At 34.3% G+C, this 16,292-nt stretch overlaps 1 pseudogene across 1 annotated transcript; it reads left to right on the forward strand.

Annotated features, from left to right (window-relative positions):
- Positions 1-6,071: 6,071 nt before the first annotated feature.
- On the forward strand, positions 6,072-15,166 carry LOC143565376 (DNA repair protein recA homolog 3, mitochondrial-like; annotated as a pseudogene). Its single transcript, XR_013141059.1, has 8 exons — positions 6,072-6,239; positions 12,235-12,313; positions 13,174-13,391; positions 13,452-13,539; positions 13,627-13,799; positions 13,929-14,075; positions 14,261-14,392; positions 14,475-15,166. The product of XR_013141059.1 is annotated as a DNA repair protein recA homolog 3, mitochondrial-like (transcript).
- Positions 15,167-16,292: the final 1,126 nt, after the last annotated feature.

The following is a 16,292-nucleotide window of genomic DNA, read 5'->3' on the forward strand; positions in this document are numbered from 1 at the left end:
AAATACCGGTCTAGTACCAAGAATTTGCAATTTTTGGGATCAGAATTTCGGTACTGGTACGGTACCGATCTCATCCCTACTTTGTTTGGGGATCACCATGCCCCCTCAATCTTTCTATCGATATGGAGTAAGGCATCTAAGCCTTTAAGTCTAATAGAGTAATAGTAGAAAGAGTTTGCTTATTCTATAAACAAGCATAATGTGACCATGCAACTCTTTGTGATGTAGAACATTCCCTAGCTACCGAGTATAATCTCATGCCAGTTTGGCAAGTTAGTTGTGACGTGCTTAATGCTTATTCTACGTGTGTGTGTGTGCGCGCCCCTTATGATTCATATAACATTGACAATAAGATTGATACGTTAAGTCGGATTACATAATCCAATATCTAACTTTGCATCAGTCTGTATATTTCTTTTATATTGTTACGTATAATTTATACTCATTTATTTAAAATCAAACTATATATAGTAAATAAAGTTAATAATTTTGAATTGTAATAACACCAAAAAGAGAAGGAAAATTAAAGACGAAGACTTAAATTGCAGTAGTTATATTTACATTTTATATATTAAAATACAAGTGAGTTGTCTTACAGAATCTGTTATTTCATAAACACTTGTAAAACATCTCTCTTATGCTTTCACACGTGTATAATGTGGTTAGGTTTATACAAAGGTGGTTGCAAATTCAACTCTTTTAAAGTTTGATTTTAATATTATTTTATATTTGTAGTTATTTTCACTGCTAAGCAATATTCGGTTTATTACAAGATTAATACAGTTCATTTTCATTTTGAAGTTTGATTTTAATTAAATTTTATGTTTAAATTAATTTTTAGTTAGATGTCTGTGTATAGTAACATTTGATTCATTTTCTTATTTATCTCTACCTACAATTTGATATAAATTTTATTCAAGACCAAACCGTTGTAACGCATAGATAAACTTTATGATTTATTAACATAGTCGTCGCGACACACGTGTTTACACGTATCAACACTCCTGCTAGGGGTGCCCCCACCTCATCTATAAAAGAAAATTTTTGATACGTATCGAGTCCCGAAACAGTTTAATTAAACAGTTTAATTATATAAAATTATTTATGAAGTTACCAATTCTGAGAACATTGATTAACAAACAAGGTTATATTTAGTTTCGTGTTAGTCGAGAATACGTTCATTTTTGTTTTTGTTTGTTTGAGGATAAGAATGTGACCGATCCCTAATCTACAATTTATGAGAATTAATTAATTCTATCATCGAAATCTGCAATGGATGAATCGAAGCCTGATCGATCTTCAGGTACCCTACCCATCTCTCTAATTGTTTATACCCCTGCATGGTTTGCTTGCTTATTCATTTATAAAAACATTCCATATCGCCCGGTAATCATTTTCATTTCAGACACCCGTTAATTGTTAATAATTGTTTTCAACTGTTTTGCCAAGTTTTTCTATGGTGCCCACCAAGTGTTTGTGGAAATGCCCAAGTATGAATTAGAACCCATAACAGGATTCAAACAACTATAACTTTAAAATAAGTATGAAATGTTTGCTACTGTTTAACCAAATTTTGCTATGTTGCCCACCAAGTGTTTGTGGAAATGTCCAAGTAAGAATCAGAGCCCATAACAGGATTCATACAAGTATATAAAACAAGGGTATTTCAAGATTTGTGCTGATTGATGAACTTGAGATTAAAAGGTTCTCAATTTTATAATATACGCGTATAATAACCGTCATTTCATTGATGTTGATGGAAGCAGGCAGTCCCAGTCATCGCAGAGGGGAGGATATTGATGTTGACACCCCGATCGGTGATTTTAGAGGTCCTAACATCTTTCATCGCGCTAAGGAAGAGATTGAGGCCATAATTCAGTCTAAAAGAGAATCTGATAAAGATGCTGCAGCACCAAAGAAACAAAGTTCACTTTCAGGTACATCTCAAACAACGTCATCGTCATCCTGTGTTCTTTGATCATATGCATACATGTCAAACATCTTATGAACCGTTTTGTTCGTGATGTTGATGGCAACAGATAAGGGCAGTCCCAGACACCGTAAGGAGACTCATGGGAGGGGGGAGAATATCAATGTAGACACCCCGATCAGTGAATTTAAAGGTCCTAACGTCTTTGATCGTGCTAAGGAAGAGTTTGTGGCCATTGTTGACATAGTTCAATCGAAAAGAGAATCTGATCGTGCTGCTGCAAAGAAACAAAGTTTAATTGCAGGTATATCTCAATTCTCAAACAGCATCATCCTGTTTTCTTTGATTATATGCATTGAAGGTTTTTGTTAAAGTTCACCTTTATTGTGGCTTACATGTGATAAATGTGATTTTTATCTTGTAGTTTTAATATTCTTAGTTGTTTATGTTTTATCTATTATGGTTCAAGATAATGTGATTTTTATCTTGTAGTTTTAATATTCTTAGTTGTTTATGTTTATCTATTATGGTTCAAGATAATGTGATTTTTATCCTGTAGTTTTAATATTCTTAGTTGTCAGGAATTAGAGTCATAGTAGGTTTGTGTTTGGGTCTGGTATAAATAGGGATTAAATGTTTATTATTTTTGGTGTGGTTTTTCAGTCAATACAAAAAAGAGTCGTGGGTCAGTTCTATCCCTGAAGTCGAGTTCGTTCCTATGTTATAATTATCGATTTGTTCAGAAGGTGGGCTGTGATTACTATGTGTAGTTTCTGATTCAATTGATGTCCAACAATTTTCACTCGATACACCTATGTCTGGAAAACGGGCAGGTTGGGTGACGGGTCGGAATGAGTTGATGCCAAAATGAGTTTGGGTCAAAACGGGTTGTTTTTTAATTTGAAAAACGTCTATTTGATAGGATCAGAATGGGTTCATGCCAAAAATGAGTCGGTCAAAACGATTCGTTTTAAAAAAACGTCAATTTGGTTATCGTGTCAAAACGGCGTTAGCCCATTTGGAATCATTTCAAATTAATATGTTGTATAAGGAGGACCTTTTCTGACCGTTGTATAATTTGAGTTGGCCCATGTTGATCCATTGTCTAAATTTGAGTTGGCCCATCTTGATCCGTTGACCTAATTTGAGTTGACGAAAATGAACTCATGTGTAAATTCTTTCTGCCCAAATCAATCCGTTTTTAGAAGAATATGTTATGGATTGCCACCTCCAGACAAAGATTCTATTAACCGGTTTTTCTTAATGTTGATGGCAGCAGGCAGTGCTAGTCACCGTAAGGAGACTCATGGGAGGGGGGAGGATATTGATCCAGACACCCCGGTAAGTGAGTTTAAAGGTCCTAACATCTTTCATCGTGCCAAGGAAGAGATTCAGGCCATTGCTGACACGATTCAGTCAAAAAAAGAATCTGATAAAGATGCTGAAACACCAAAGAAGGATGGATTGCGAGCTTCCATTAGTAAAAAGCTACAGAAAGCTCGTAATCGCGATTGAGGTCAGTTGCAAGTTATGATTCTTAGCAAAATTGTTTTTTTTAATATGGAAAATGATACAATACTGAAGCAGGACACAGATTCATGATATGTACACAGGGAATGAAGTATTCATGGTTTCAAAGATTGGATAACATTCAAGAAAATTATGTTGTTTTCATTCCCATATATTCTTTAATTACTACAAGATTATTAATTATTCAGGAACAGGGCAGAAATAAAAGTCAACTTTTGAAGAGAGAAAAAAATCCAAGAACAAGCTAAAGGTTAGATGATATTAAATGCAAAGCAAAGAGATCATAGTAATTCGTTGATAAACGTGTTGAGATGTGCTTCAATCCCCACTACCAATTCGCTGTCTGATAATGTCTAACACACCGTTAAGCTCTCTAAACTGTGATCAGCTTCAAGTGAACCTGCAGATTCATGAGGAGAAACAATGAATGTATCTCTGGTTCGGTTGAAACATTTTTTGAACTATGTTCTTTTCGTTACTGGTAATTGTCTGTTTTTTAATGCTTTATGGAACATCTTGATTCTTGGACATAAAGTGTAGTTGCTTTGCCTTTAATTGTGTCCTCAGCTGGATTGAACATAGATGCTTTTCGGTGTGTGCTTCTTGATGTTTCATCTTTAAGATTTCTAGTTTTTGTTGAATTCCATTAAAACTTAGCTTCTTGAGCTGAGTTTATGATAGAGATCATATTATAGTTTAGCCTCTAAGTGTCGTTTGTCTATTCTAAAAGGGTATTAAGTGTAATTTCCTTTTCTATAAATAGGTTAATAACTTCTTAGGGAGGCAAGGATGATATTAGTAAGTTTTTAGGCTCGTTGCTTTGCAATTAAGTAGGGCGTAGGCAAGGATGATATTAGTAAGTTTTTAGGCTCGTTGCTTTGCAATTGAGTAGGGCTACGCCCTGGGACCACTTGTGGTTTTGTAGATCCATTGAGGTAATCTTCTTGGCAATTTAATTCCATTTTCAGTTCTTACTATCATTTAGAATCCAATTGTCATACATCAGATTTGTATCTCCATCAGTTTATGCAAACGTAGTGCTGTGAATACTGAATATGTTATTTCTATTCAGTGGCTACTTGTTTTAGTTATTATCAGTTAACAGGATATATGTAGTGGTTCAGGTTTCTTACATTAGTTTGTTTGAAATCAACACATACAATAACATCCCAGAGTAGGAGTAGCTGAGCCGAACCTGGCTTGTTTAACGTTAAAGGACTCGAGCTCGGATCGTTTTGAGTAGCAGTTAAGTTATATGAGGTGTTTAATCATGGTAACATTTGTCTAGCTGACCTTCTCATGGTAGCATTTGTCTAGCTGACCTTCTCGACCAAAGGAAATATATGAGGAAGTCGACCCGCTTATCGTGAAACCACATGCATGAAAATTTTTACTTTTTAATTTTATTTTTTCGATAGAATTACAGAAATTATCCTTTATCTTTAACCCAAATTTCACTCGTCCCTCATCTTCAAAATTGATCCTTTTTGTCCTTTACGTTTCAAAATCCTTCAGCGTTTGTCCTTTTCGCCTAACTCAGTTAATTTTTCTCGTTAAGTCAGGTCATGTGCCTTGCATATGAGGGCTATTGGTCGTTTTACCTATTAAATTAAAAATATATATTTTAATAAATAAAGAAAACAAATAAAAAAAAACTTAAAATATATATTTTAATTATCTCTCTTTCTCTCTCCTCCTCCTCCTTCTTCCTCATCCTCCTCCTCCATTACCAATCTCCAGCAGCCATCGCCGTCGTCTTCATCGAAAAAGAAAACTGCCATCTATAGTTAGTGATAAATTAGGGGTAATCAGGTCAGGCTATAGGGTTTGAGAAAACGTACGAGGAAGGTGGCATGGATTGTGTTTGTAGAGATTAACGACGGCGGTGGAGGGACGGTGAGCGTCTCCGGCATGGATTGGGATTTCGGGCGGAGGTAATGAACAATGAGCCCCTCGTCGGTCGGGTGAAATCTCACCCTTGCATCCCGTCACCGTCTTCCACCTCCACCCACTGTCTCTCACCCCCTTTATCGCCGCCGTCGTCTTCCGCCTCCACCCACCTCTCGAATGGAACAACAATAGCCGGAAACCACCAGGATGAGCACACTCACTGGGAAACAATCAAGTTCCAATCTTTGGTCCAAACCATTGGCAGGTGGGTTGTTGATGCTGGTATACGTATACCACAATCCAAGCTTCATAAAATTCTTGAGATAAGTTTTATCCCTACATATTGGTATATAATAAATTTTATAATTTATAAAACAATTTTTTGTTTTTATTCATGAACTTCAGTAACCGATTTAGTCATTTCGTATTTCTAGCGTCATATGATTTTGAGATATTGTTACCGGCGGCGTGGTAAATCTTTTTACTTTAGTTGAGTTTGAGATTTTTTTGGCGATGCGGTTCAAGTGGATGATGGTGACGATAATGGTTGTCTGTGGTGGTTCTCGATGGTGGTCGGCGATAATGGTTGTCTATGGTGGTTCTCAGTGGTGGTTGGCGATAATAGTTGTTTGTGTTGGTTCACGGTGGTGGTCGCTGCTGATGAAGCGGCTGATGAAAATGGAAGGAGGTGAAAGTCTGCAAAGGTAAAAGCAGAGGGGAGATGGTGGCTACTGGAGGTGGGTGGAAGTTGGACGGTGGTACCGGAAGGTTGGGTGCTGCCGGAGAAGACGGCGGTGGTGGCTGCCGGAGAAGACAGCAGCGGTGGTGGCTGCCGGAGAAGACAGCAGCGGTGGTGGCTGCCAGAGAAGACGGCGGCTGCCGGAGATTGGTAGTGGAGGAGGAGGAGGAGGAGGAGGAGGAAGAAGAAGGAGAGAGAGAGAATTAAATATTTATTTTTAGTTTTTTTTTTTGTTTTTCTTTATTTGTTAAAACACTTTTTTAATTTGATATGTAAAATGACCAACTTGCCCTCATGTGCAAGGCACATGATCTGACTTAACGAGAAAAATTAACTGGGTTATGTGAAAATGACAAACGCTGAAGGATTTTGAAACATAAAGGACAAAAAGGATCAATTTTAAAGATGAGGGACAACAAGTGAAATTTGAGTGAAAGATAAAAGAAAATTTCTGTAATGGTGTCTATTTTCTCTTACCCCAAATCTATCAATACTTCATTTTGTAGATTCATTATATGAAAAAGATTAAATTTTCTTTTAAGATATAACTTTTTTTTAATATTTTTTATTTATAAAAACTATAATAATATTATTTATTTATAATAACACTTATACGTATGTAAGTAGTAATATAAATAAACAATTATACAATAATTGTAACGGTAAAAATTAGAAACGCATTTGAAAATCTCAAGAAGGAAATTTTAATAAATTAATGGATACATCTGATGCTAGGTGGTTTTAATTGGTATGCCATACACTTGACGGGTTATTACCGTATAAATACTCGATCCAAACCCAAACCCGACCCTAATTGAGTCAATGATTTTCTATTATGATTACAACAATCTAATAATCCTAAAATGAATACATATTTGAAACTCAAAAAGTACAATAAATTCATCCCTCTATTTGCATCAGTCTTATTATATCCATTAAGATGAACTTAAACATAGATAAGTGGAAAACAAAATACCATTACAACCCAGTTATCCCAAAACCTGTACAGATCAATGGTCGACCAATAGCTGGCATAACATCACATTCACAATTCACTATTCAATTGACGACTTAACAATCCGACCGATCACAACAGCGTCAATCCATAATCCAGACACAAATCACGAAAATCAAACATCCGATCCACCTAGGACGAAATGGAGCAAGTACCCGGCTCAAATTCATACTCATCCATAGTTTATGTTTATATATATTATATTTTAATATACGCTCAGTCTAAGTCATGTGCAATCTCGTAGCAAGATGGGAGATGTAGAGCTTGAATTCGTCCACGTAATTTTCGCCAACGAAGTGGGTGTCAATTCAATGTGTTTAATACGTTAGTTTTGAATTGGGTTTTACCGGATAGGTAGCTCAAGTAGGCATGGTAATTTGAGGTGGAATGACGTGTGTTAAGGCAACCTTTTAAGAAATGAGGGTTGAGACCGAAGACCGACATGTGAATGCCCATAGATAGAATACCTTAATGTATTGCAAATGTTGTTTAAGAGTATTTAGATGAGTAGTGCGCGGAGCATGCATATGCATGCAAATTTGTTGTACCGCATATGAGATATTCAATCTTGTAAACGACCGATATTGTCGGTCACCCATGAGTAGGTGATATGGTTGTCTGAGTGTGTGACAGACCAACTATTTATTGTTTAGGTATTGTAGGGCACCCATATATGGTATACCCAATAAAGTTGTGCGAAATTTGGTTGCGTGAGTGTGTAGCGAGCTAAATGTTCAATGTTTAAATTTACCAGAGTACGAAAAAAGTTGAAAAGACTAGCACTGTATAATAGCTAGAAAAATAGGACCACTACCTACGTCACGACCCGCCTAAATACAAGAATTTGTTTGCGAGTTCCAGATGTTTTCGTAATACTTTGGATGCATCAAGGGTTGTATGTAGAGGTGAGCAAGATAAGGGTTTGATCCTTGAAATTTGGTCATCCGACCCGCAAAACCTTTACTTAGAACCGGGTATATAATATGGGCCGGGTTAAGGGTCTTTTAATTTCACCTTAAAGGGTAAACGGGTTTCAAGTCCGACCCTTATTAAAACCCTTGACCCGCTTATTAGTTTCTACATATACATCATATTTGTGATTCATCTAAAATTTAGGAGAGATTTGTATTTCATATACTAGATGAGTGCTCGCGCAATACAGCGGGTAACACGTACCTTGATAATCATGTAACAAATTTATGGGTGTTTATTGTTTGGTTTAAAACAGTAAAACCGATCACTGGTTTGATTTCACGGTTGTTTTTTTCTTTAACTCTTGGTCAGTCCTTTTCAATTTTCAAAGGCTCGGTTTTGGTTTTCAATGAAAAGAAACCATTACTGACAGTTTGGCTCACAATTTAATTAGAAACCATCAAAACAAGACCGCAAACACTTACGTAAAATGTTTTTTTAATTGAAAAAAATTATAACAATAGTATACTCAAATTAAAGAGAAAAATATGGTTGTTTTATATTGCAATTAAAAAAAAGTATTAATGTATAAAAAAGTTATTAGCGTTTAAAAAATCATTGGGAAAGTTGGGTTAAAAGTGAAAATAAAAAATAAAATATAGGTAAAAAATTAAGGGTCATAATTGTAACTATTCTTTAAATTTACAAAAAATTATTATAGTTTAGGGGAGGGGTAAGATTGTAATTATTTTAACCTAAACAGAGTTTTAGTGTTACAATGTCCTTTTACTAGAGGTGTTCAAAACCGGATATCCGAACATCGGATATCCGGACCTTTCGGATACTGAATATTATTATCCGAATCCGAATCCGAAATTTCGGATATCCGACGATCGGATAGTGAATCGGATATCCGAAAAAAAAACCTATTTTAAAAATAAACTTATTCAAGATCCAAATTTTTCAATCCAACAAACTAAACATAAAATTTTCAAATTACAAGCAAATAACACAAGGTGAGAAGATTGACGAATGCCGAGGGCTGTGCTGACGATTGACGAACTGATGAGGGCTGTGGTGAGCGGTGACGACTGACGAGGGCTGTGGTGACGATGTGAGACGACAGGAAAATGGAGTTGTTGCCTGCTTTGTTGGTCGTTTAGTGGTGAATGGTTTAGTGGAGCTGGAGGAATAAAAGAGAACAGTGAGATGGCGGCTACAATTTTGAAGTTTTGAAAAATGCTAGGGTTTGATGTCTTAAGAGTTGATATATAAAATAATATTAAAATATTAAATTTAATATATTGGATAGTTCGGATATTGATGTGCCTAAAAGTGGTATAAAAATATTGCAATAAATCAACATAGTACAACGAGTAATAAAAACCTAGAATACCATAAACCAAACCACTAGCAACAGGCAAGTGAACCTATCGGGTGTAGAATAGCTATGGAAAGTCCGGGAATATCGAACCCTAGAGACACTAATTAAATTAACGAAACTAGATTCTATAAGCTAATATTAATAATTAATAAAATGATTATTTTTGGATTTTTTTATTTATTTTATTTTTAAACTAATAATTAATAAAACTAATTAATTAAGCTAAAGTGAACTAATAAATTAAACTTAAAATTCTAAGACTTGGATGAAAACCACTAATGAGAAAGACATTACCTAGGCTTGAAATCCTATTTGTGAATCTTGGATGCTTATCGGCTATGGAAACTGTGATGGAACCGGGATCTAAAGATACGACGCCCTAGACATCCTAGTGGATCCCTAATCATTCTCTGGGTGTCACCTACAAGGAATACCTAAGGGCCGTATGACGCAAACCGATTGGTTGGATTACCTCTCAGTCTCTCCAACAATATTAAAGTACTCTAATGACTATATCACCTCTCAGTCTCACTAATCACAATACATCCGGGAGTGTAAGGGACGTAAGGAGTAACCTAAAGATGCTTAAAAAGACTTAGGATAGCAAAAATCAAAAGACAATAAGGGGGAAATCCACTCTCGTGTAATCTATACCCAAACCGCCTAATGAATAAGACAACCCCAACTATCTATTACCTCTCAGTCTCAAGATAGGTAGAACACTTAAAATCTCTAAACCCTCAAATAATAGTTCATATGGATTATGTCGGCTATAAACCATAAACTAGTTACGAACACACAGTAGGTAACATAATATGCGTCTACACATGAAAGACTTTCATAAAGACACATATGGAACTATTAAATAAAAGTAATTTAATAATAAGTATGCATATTCATCTTAAAAACATCAAAAAGTCTATTACAATAATATTAGTCCAACACCAATAACCAATAAAACCGACAAGCAAACCAAACTCAACAAATATTCATTCAAAGCCTAGGCAACTAAAAGAGTTTTAGCCAATAATCATGCTCAAGAAAATAAAATATATAAGTTCAATAACTAAGTTCATAATAACCGGTATTAAATCAAACCAGAAATATGATATTTCGCTGACTGTCTTTTAAGTAACAAACTTCTGGTTCCTTCCAACTTTGCAATGGCCTTCAAAAACAAATAATAATGTAATGAATATTTCTGCCACTGTAGACCTCAATTCCCACCTTGGAGGTTCCGAAATTCCTAGAAAATTATATTAACCTTTTTAGATGGCGGCTGCCTTTCGTCTTTTTATATTACCCACTGTAGGGTCTTCCAAGCCGACTTCAACAATCTTTTTTTAGGCTATTCACGTGACTCCATGGGCCTCCATAGTCACAAGGTCATATTCTTCAAAAAGTGAATTAATATCAATTTTTCACAATAGCCCCCTCATGTTTACTTTCATATTTATTTAATTCTCAAAGTAATTTTCATTAATAGTTTCGTATGACCACTTTAATAGGCGCACAAAACGACGTTTACGAGAATGTGGGGCGTCCAACATAAAGCTTCCATTATGTATCTTTAACGCACCATAACCTGAAATTCAAAAGCATGATTTAAGTACCCACTTTCTTACTAGTAAACTAAAAGAGCTAAATACAAAAATTATGCATGACTTATTCATTCGTTGGTTTCAAGTTTATTAAAAAAATGTTTCATTTTAGCTCATAGTCTCTAAAAACCATTAAACTTGCATGTGAACCAAATATTAATAATATTCAATAAAAACTTGGCTCAAAAGCATCCAAAACGTAGGGAATATTTATATATTTTTATATATATTTTAGACCACATCAGATATCCGAACTATCCGAAATATCTCAGAATTGCTATCCGAATCCGAATTTTCGGATATCCGAAATTTCGGATATTTCAGATTCGGATTTTCGGATATTTCGGATTCGGATTTTTCTGAACACCCTACCTTTTACCCCAATTCAAAGTTGTAATATATGTTTTTTTTTCTTGTAGAACTCTTAAATTAAAGCGTCATAATTTGCCTTTGTTTCATCTATTATATATAGGATATTCATCTAAAATTTCCTAACTATTGAGAGAAAAAAAAAATAAAAGGTCACACTATTGATTGAAACAGATGTTTGGCAATTACTAAATATTTCTCTACATGTAATATATGAATTGAAGTTAGACTTTACTGTGCTATTAAATAAAGTATAATTATTCATAGAATTAATATATTAAAGTCATGTATAAAATATGCAACTAACAAATACTAAAAAGAAATTTCTTAAAACTAAAATAAATCGATTACAAACATTTGCTTTTCATGTTTTTAACATAAACGAGAATTTCAACTTATACGCTATGCCCGATTATATTATATTGAGTATTCAACACATTATAGATTCAACACATTCTTTTTCATTTGATTATTAGTTAATTTCTGTGGATTATCTCTAATCTGATCCGTTAGTCAAAAATAAAGTATTATTTTGATATCGTAACACCTTTATAATTGGCGGTATATATAATATTTTTGCATATTATCATTTGAATGAAAAAATATTATCATTTGAATAGTCAATGAGCTAGTGATGGAGTGGTAACGGAGAGACTTGATGCTTCATGTGACCCAAGTTTGATTCCTGCCTCATCATTTAGTTTTGACGGGATTAGGTGATGATGAGAGAGTAGATGAGGGTTTTTCGAGTGTATTTCAATATGAAACGCTCCCTATCTTATTTTCAGGTCATCTCTTGTTTGTTTACCGTTTCATGTAATTTTAGGGTTTGCATTTGAAATCTTTTAATTGAAGGTCTTTTAGTTGGTTTTTGGTGTGCAGGCTTCCAAGAGTTGTTTATTGGGATCATCATCAACTCAGATTAGCAGTTTTTCCACTAAAGGTATACTAACTAGATGGACAATTCATTCTCTATATCTTTTCTTCTATGCTACATTTTGGTGGATTTGGTGTTACCAAAAACCTTATTTTGCTGCTCTTCTGTTATTTTTAACTTTACCATACAAATTTAAAGGAAACCTCTGCACTTATTCTTAGATACATGTATATATTATATTATATTATAATATGATTAAAAGATAGGATGATAATAATCTTTTTATATATTTCATCTATCACTCTTTGTTTTCATCCATCCATCACCATATAACTAGGAGTGTAAATCAGCCGAGCCCGAGCTCAGCGTGTTTAACTTACGGTGAGCTCGACTCGTTTTGAGACTTGTTTTTAAATCTCAAGGTTGGCTTGTAAGTAGTTTCACAAGCTCAAGCTCGATTTGTCTATTATTTTTTTAATAATAATTTACATGTATTTATCTTTTTTTTATATTTTTTTGTTTTTAATTTTGTATATAACATGATATATGTTATTTAGTTATTGCTATCATAATTTTGTATTTAAAAAAGTTATAAAATAAATATGTGATAAATGCATTTGATAAAAGTTATATAATTCATGGGCTTGTTTAGGCTTGCGAGCTGGCTCGAGCTCGATAAATGGAACTCATGCTTGGGCTTTTAAATCTCGGTTCGATTTGAGCTTTTTTAGAGCTGATTTCGAGTAACTCGCAGGTGGCTTGGCTTGTTTACAGTTTACACACCTACATATATCCAAATAATTTAAGCCAATGCAGAATATTTCACTTAGGTGCTAGTTATATAAGTAATCTACTTGTTATAAATAATGTCTTTCAAGCATTTCAGTTAAATTGGTAGTGAGCTTATCAGTATGCTCAACGTTTAGGTAAAAGGAGATCAAAATCTGATGGAAGCGATTCAGGTGAAGAGAATATGTCTAAAAAAGATCTGGCTCTAAAGCAAGCAATCGATCAAATTAATACGTCTCATGGGAAAGGTTCTATCATGTTTCTTGGTCAATGTGCTTCTCCTAGACAAGTCCCAGTAGTTTCTACTGGATCTTTTTCATTAGATATTGCACTAGGAGTTGGGGGCTTTCCAAAGGTATTTTGTTGTTTATTTGCATATGATTTGTGTTATAATCACTGAACACCTGTATTTCAGGGCCGTGTAGTGGAGATATATGGTCCAGAAGCTTCTGGAAAGACAACTCTTGCGCTGCATGTAATTGCAGAAGCGCAAAAACAAGGAGGTTGATATCTATTTTGAAGTCAAATCATGTGTTTGAATGATGGTTTTTTTTACAAATAGATAATGTTCTTACTGATGTCTTTTGTAGGCTATTGTGTGTTTGTTGATGCTGAACATGCTCTTGATCCATCATTAGCCGAAGCTATAGGCGTGAACACTCCTGATTTGCTTTTGTCACAACCAGATTGTGGTGAGCAAGCTTTGAGTCTTGTTGACACGATTATCAGAAGTGGTTCGGTTGATGTCGTTGTTGTTGATAGTGTAAGGCCTCTATTAATAATTTGTTATGATTATTGGTCGCATGCTTAGCAGTCAATGCCTTACATTTGGTCTTTCTTAACAAATTCTGTTTTTTTGCTCATGGTTTCTTTCTTTTCTTTTTACTGTTAGGTTGCTGCCCTTGTGCCTAAAAGTGAATTAGATGGCGAAATGGGCGATGCGCACATGGCAATGCAAGCTAGACTTATGAGCCAAGCGCTTCGTAAACTGAGCCATTCATTATCAATGTCACAAACTATTTTGATATTCATTAATCAGGTAAAAGATATTATCTTTTATCATTTAATCTGAGTTTCATGTTCTAATGAGTTCATTTTATATGTTAACTTTCTAACTTAACTTGGGCTTTGAGTAGCAATATTGTTCATTTATATTATTTTATATGCAGTGTTTTAGGGTTAATGTCACAAGATTTGTGTTGATATTTCTTGCATGTTATTCAGGTAAGGTCAAAGCTAGCTACTTTTGGATTTGGTGCACCTTCTGAAGTGACGTGTGGTGGAAATGCTTTGAAGTTTTATGCTTCGATCCGTTTAAATATCAGGAGAATAGGACTTGTGAAGAAGGGAGAAGAGGTACCACTTTTTACCGAGTTTGAATATTGCAGATTTTGTGTTTAATTTATTGTTTACTCATTACATTTTTATCGGCTTACAGACACTCGGAAGTCAAGTTCTCGTCAAAATAATGAAGAACAAACTTGCTCCACCATACAAGACTGCACAATTTTTGAGCTAGAATTTGGAAAGGGCATATGCCGGGAATCTGAGCTTATAGAATTAGGTATTAAGCACAAATTTATCATGAAAGCGGGAGGTGCATATTATAGCATGGGAGATAAGAAATTTTGTGGCAAAGATGCTATAAAATGTTACTTAGCTGAGAATCTAACCGAGCGTGAAGAACTAGAGACCAAGTTAAGGGAAAAGCTTGTTGATGAACCAAAAAAGGCTGATGAGGCAACGGATACTGAGGACATTATTGCCGTTGATTCAACCGAAGAAGAAGTAACTGCAGTGGAAGCCTGAACAGTAAATTACCAAATTTGCCTTCTATTGGATTGTTCTCCCTTAATTTTGAGACAAAATGTGATTAAATTTGATATTAGTATTTAAAGAGGGATGGTGTATCTTATTGGGGTAGGGGAAAATGCTTTGAAGGTGGCTTTGATTTATGACTAACTTTTGGGCCAAAATGCATCCAATTCCGGCATGTAAGTATTTACTTTTTTATTAGTGTAATATGTATCGTGAATATCTAAGTTTTTGAATGAAAAGTGCTTCAGTGTAAGGCAGTAGCTAAAATTTTTATGTAATTTGAGAAGTTTAAATGTTCAAAAGCTTTGGATTCACCTTTGAAATTGCAAATGCATGCAAGTTATGGCTATAATGTATGCATCATCATTTAAATGAAGGTCATAGAATTGGTTGGTAAATTTTAGAGAAGCCTATTTATCATGTTGCATATCTCTAGATATAAAGTTACTGGGTTGCTTGTCAACTGAATACAAAATCTAACTACGAAGATATGCTTGAATTCAGTTGGATCATCCAACCTGTTTCACAACTGTCCGGTTTGTTTAAAATCGGTTTTCTGGGTACAAGTTAGTCGGCGCGCCTTCCAATTTTCGGCCTGTCTAGTTTATTAAAAAACGGACATGATTGTTCACCTGTATTTCGCACCAAATTATATTCTTGACTCTTGTATTTTTGTTATTTACTTGTCTACTCGATATGTTTGTTTGTTACAGGGTTTACTCCATAAAATGGTAATCAAGTTTGAAAGTTGTTCCAATTAGGTCACTGAAAAAATCTTTTGTTCTAATCAGGTCATTGAAGTTTCTTTTTTGTTCCAATCCTAGATATTTTACCTGGATAGCAGGTAATCTAGGGTTTTTTTTTTTATTTTTTAATATTTTGACTTTGCATAATAACTTTTAAAAGTTGTGAAAATTAGTAAAAATTACGAAATATAATTTTAAAATTCCAAAAAATTGCAAAAAAAATTCAAAAAATTGCGAAAATTTAAAAAATTTGCAAAAATGTTCAAATTTTTTTTTGAAAATTGCAAAAAAATGTTCAAGAAATATCCCATATTTGATAAGAAAAACGAGAGATATCTATCTCATATTTGAAAATTTCACTTTTCCTGAACTCTCTTTTTCTATGTTACATAGAATAATATTAAAACTCTAGCCACATTGGTCCTTCTCATGTGACCTTAACATCCATTGTGACCATTTCTATTTATTCTATTCCTATTAACATTAATAATAATGTACGCTTTTAGAACAATTACCATTTAATATTAGTGATGTAAGTGAATGTGGCAGTGGGGTGCAGGTCAACATATTATATTATGTACAATTGCTTTTGCAATCAAAACCAAGATCGTTGGGAGGAAAACCATGAAACCAAACCAAACCGCAACAAATCGGTTTTAATTTCTAACGGTTTGGTTTTGGTTTTCAATAAT

Source organism: Bidens hawaiensis, unplaced genomic scaffold (assembly GCF_021521415.1).
Source record: "Bidens hawaiensis isolate Kalapana, Puna unplaced genomic scaffold, B.hawaiensis_p1.1 tig00001206_1, whole genome shotgun sequence".
Classification (NCBI taxonomy): domain Eukaryota; kingdom Viridiplantae; phylum Streptophyta; class Magnoliopsida; order Asterales; family Asteraceae; genus Bidens; species Bidens hawaiensis.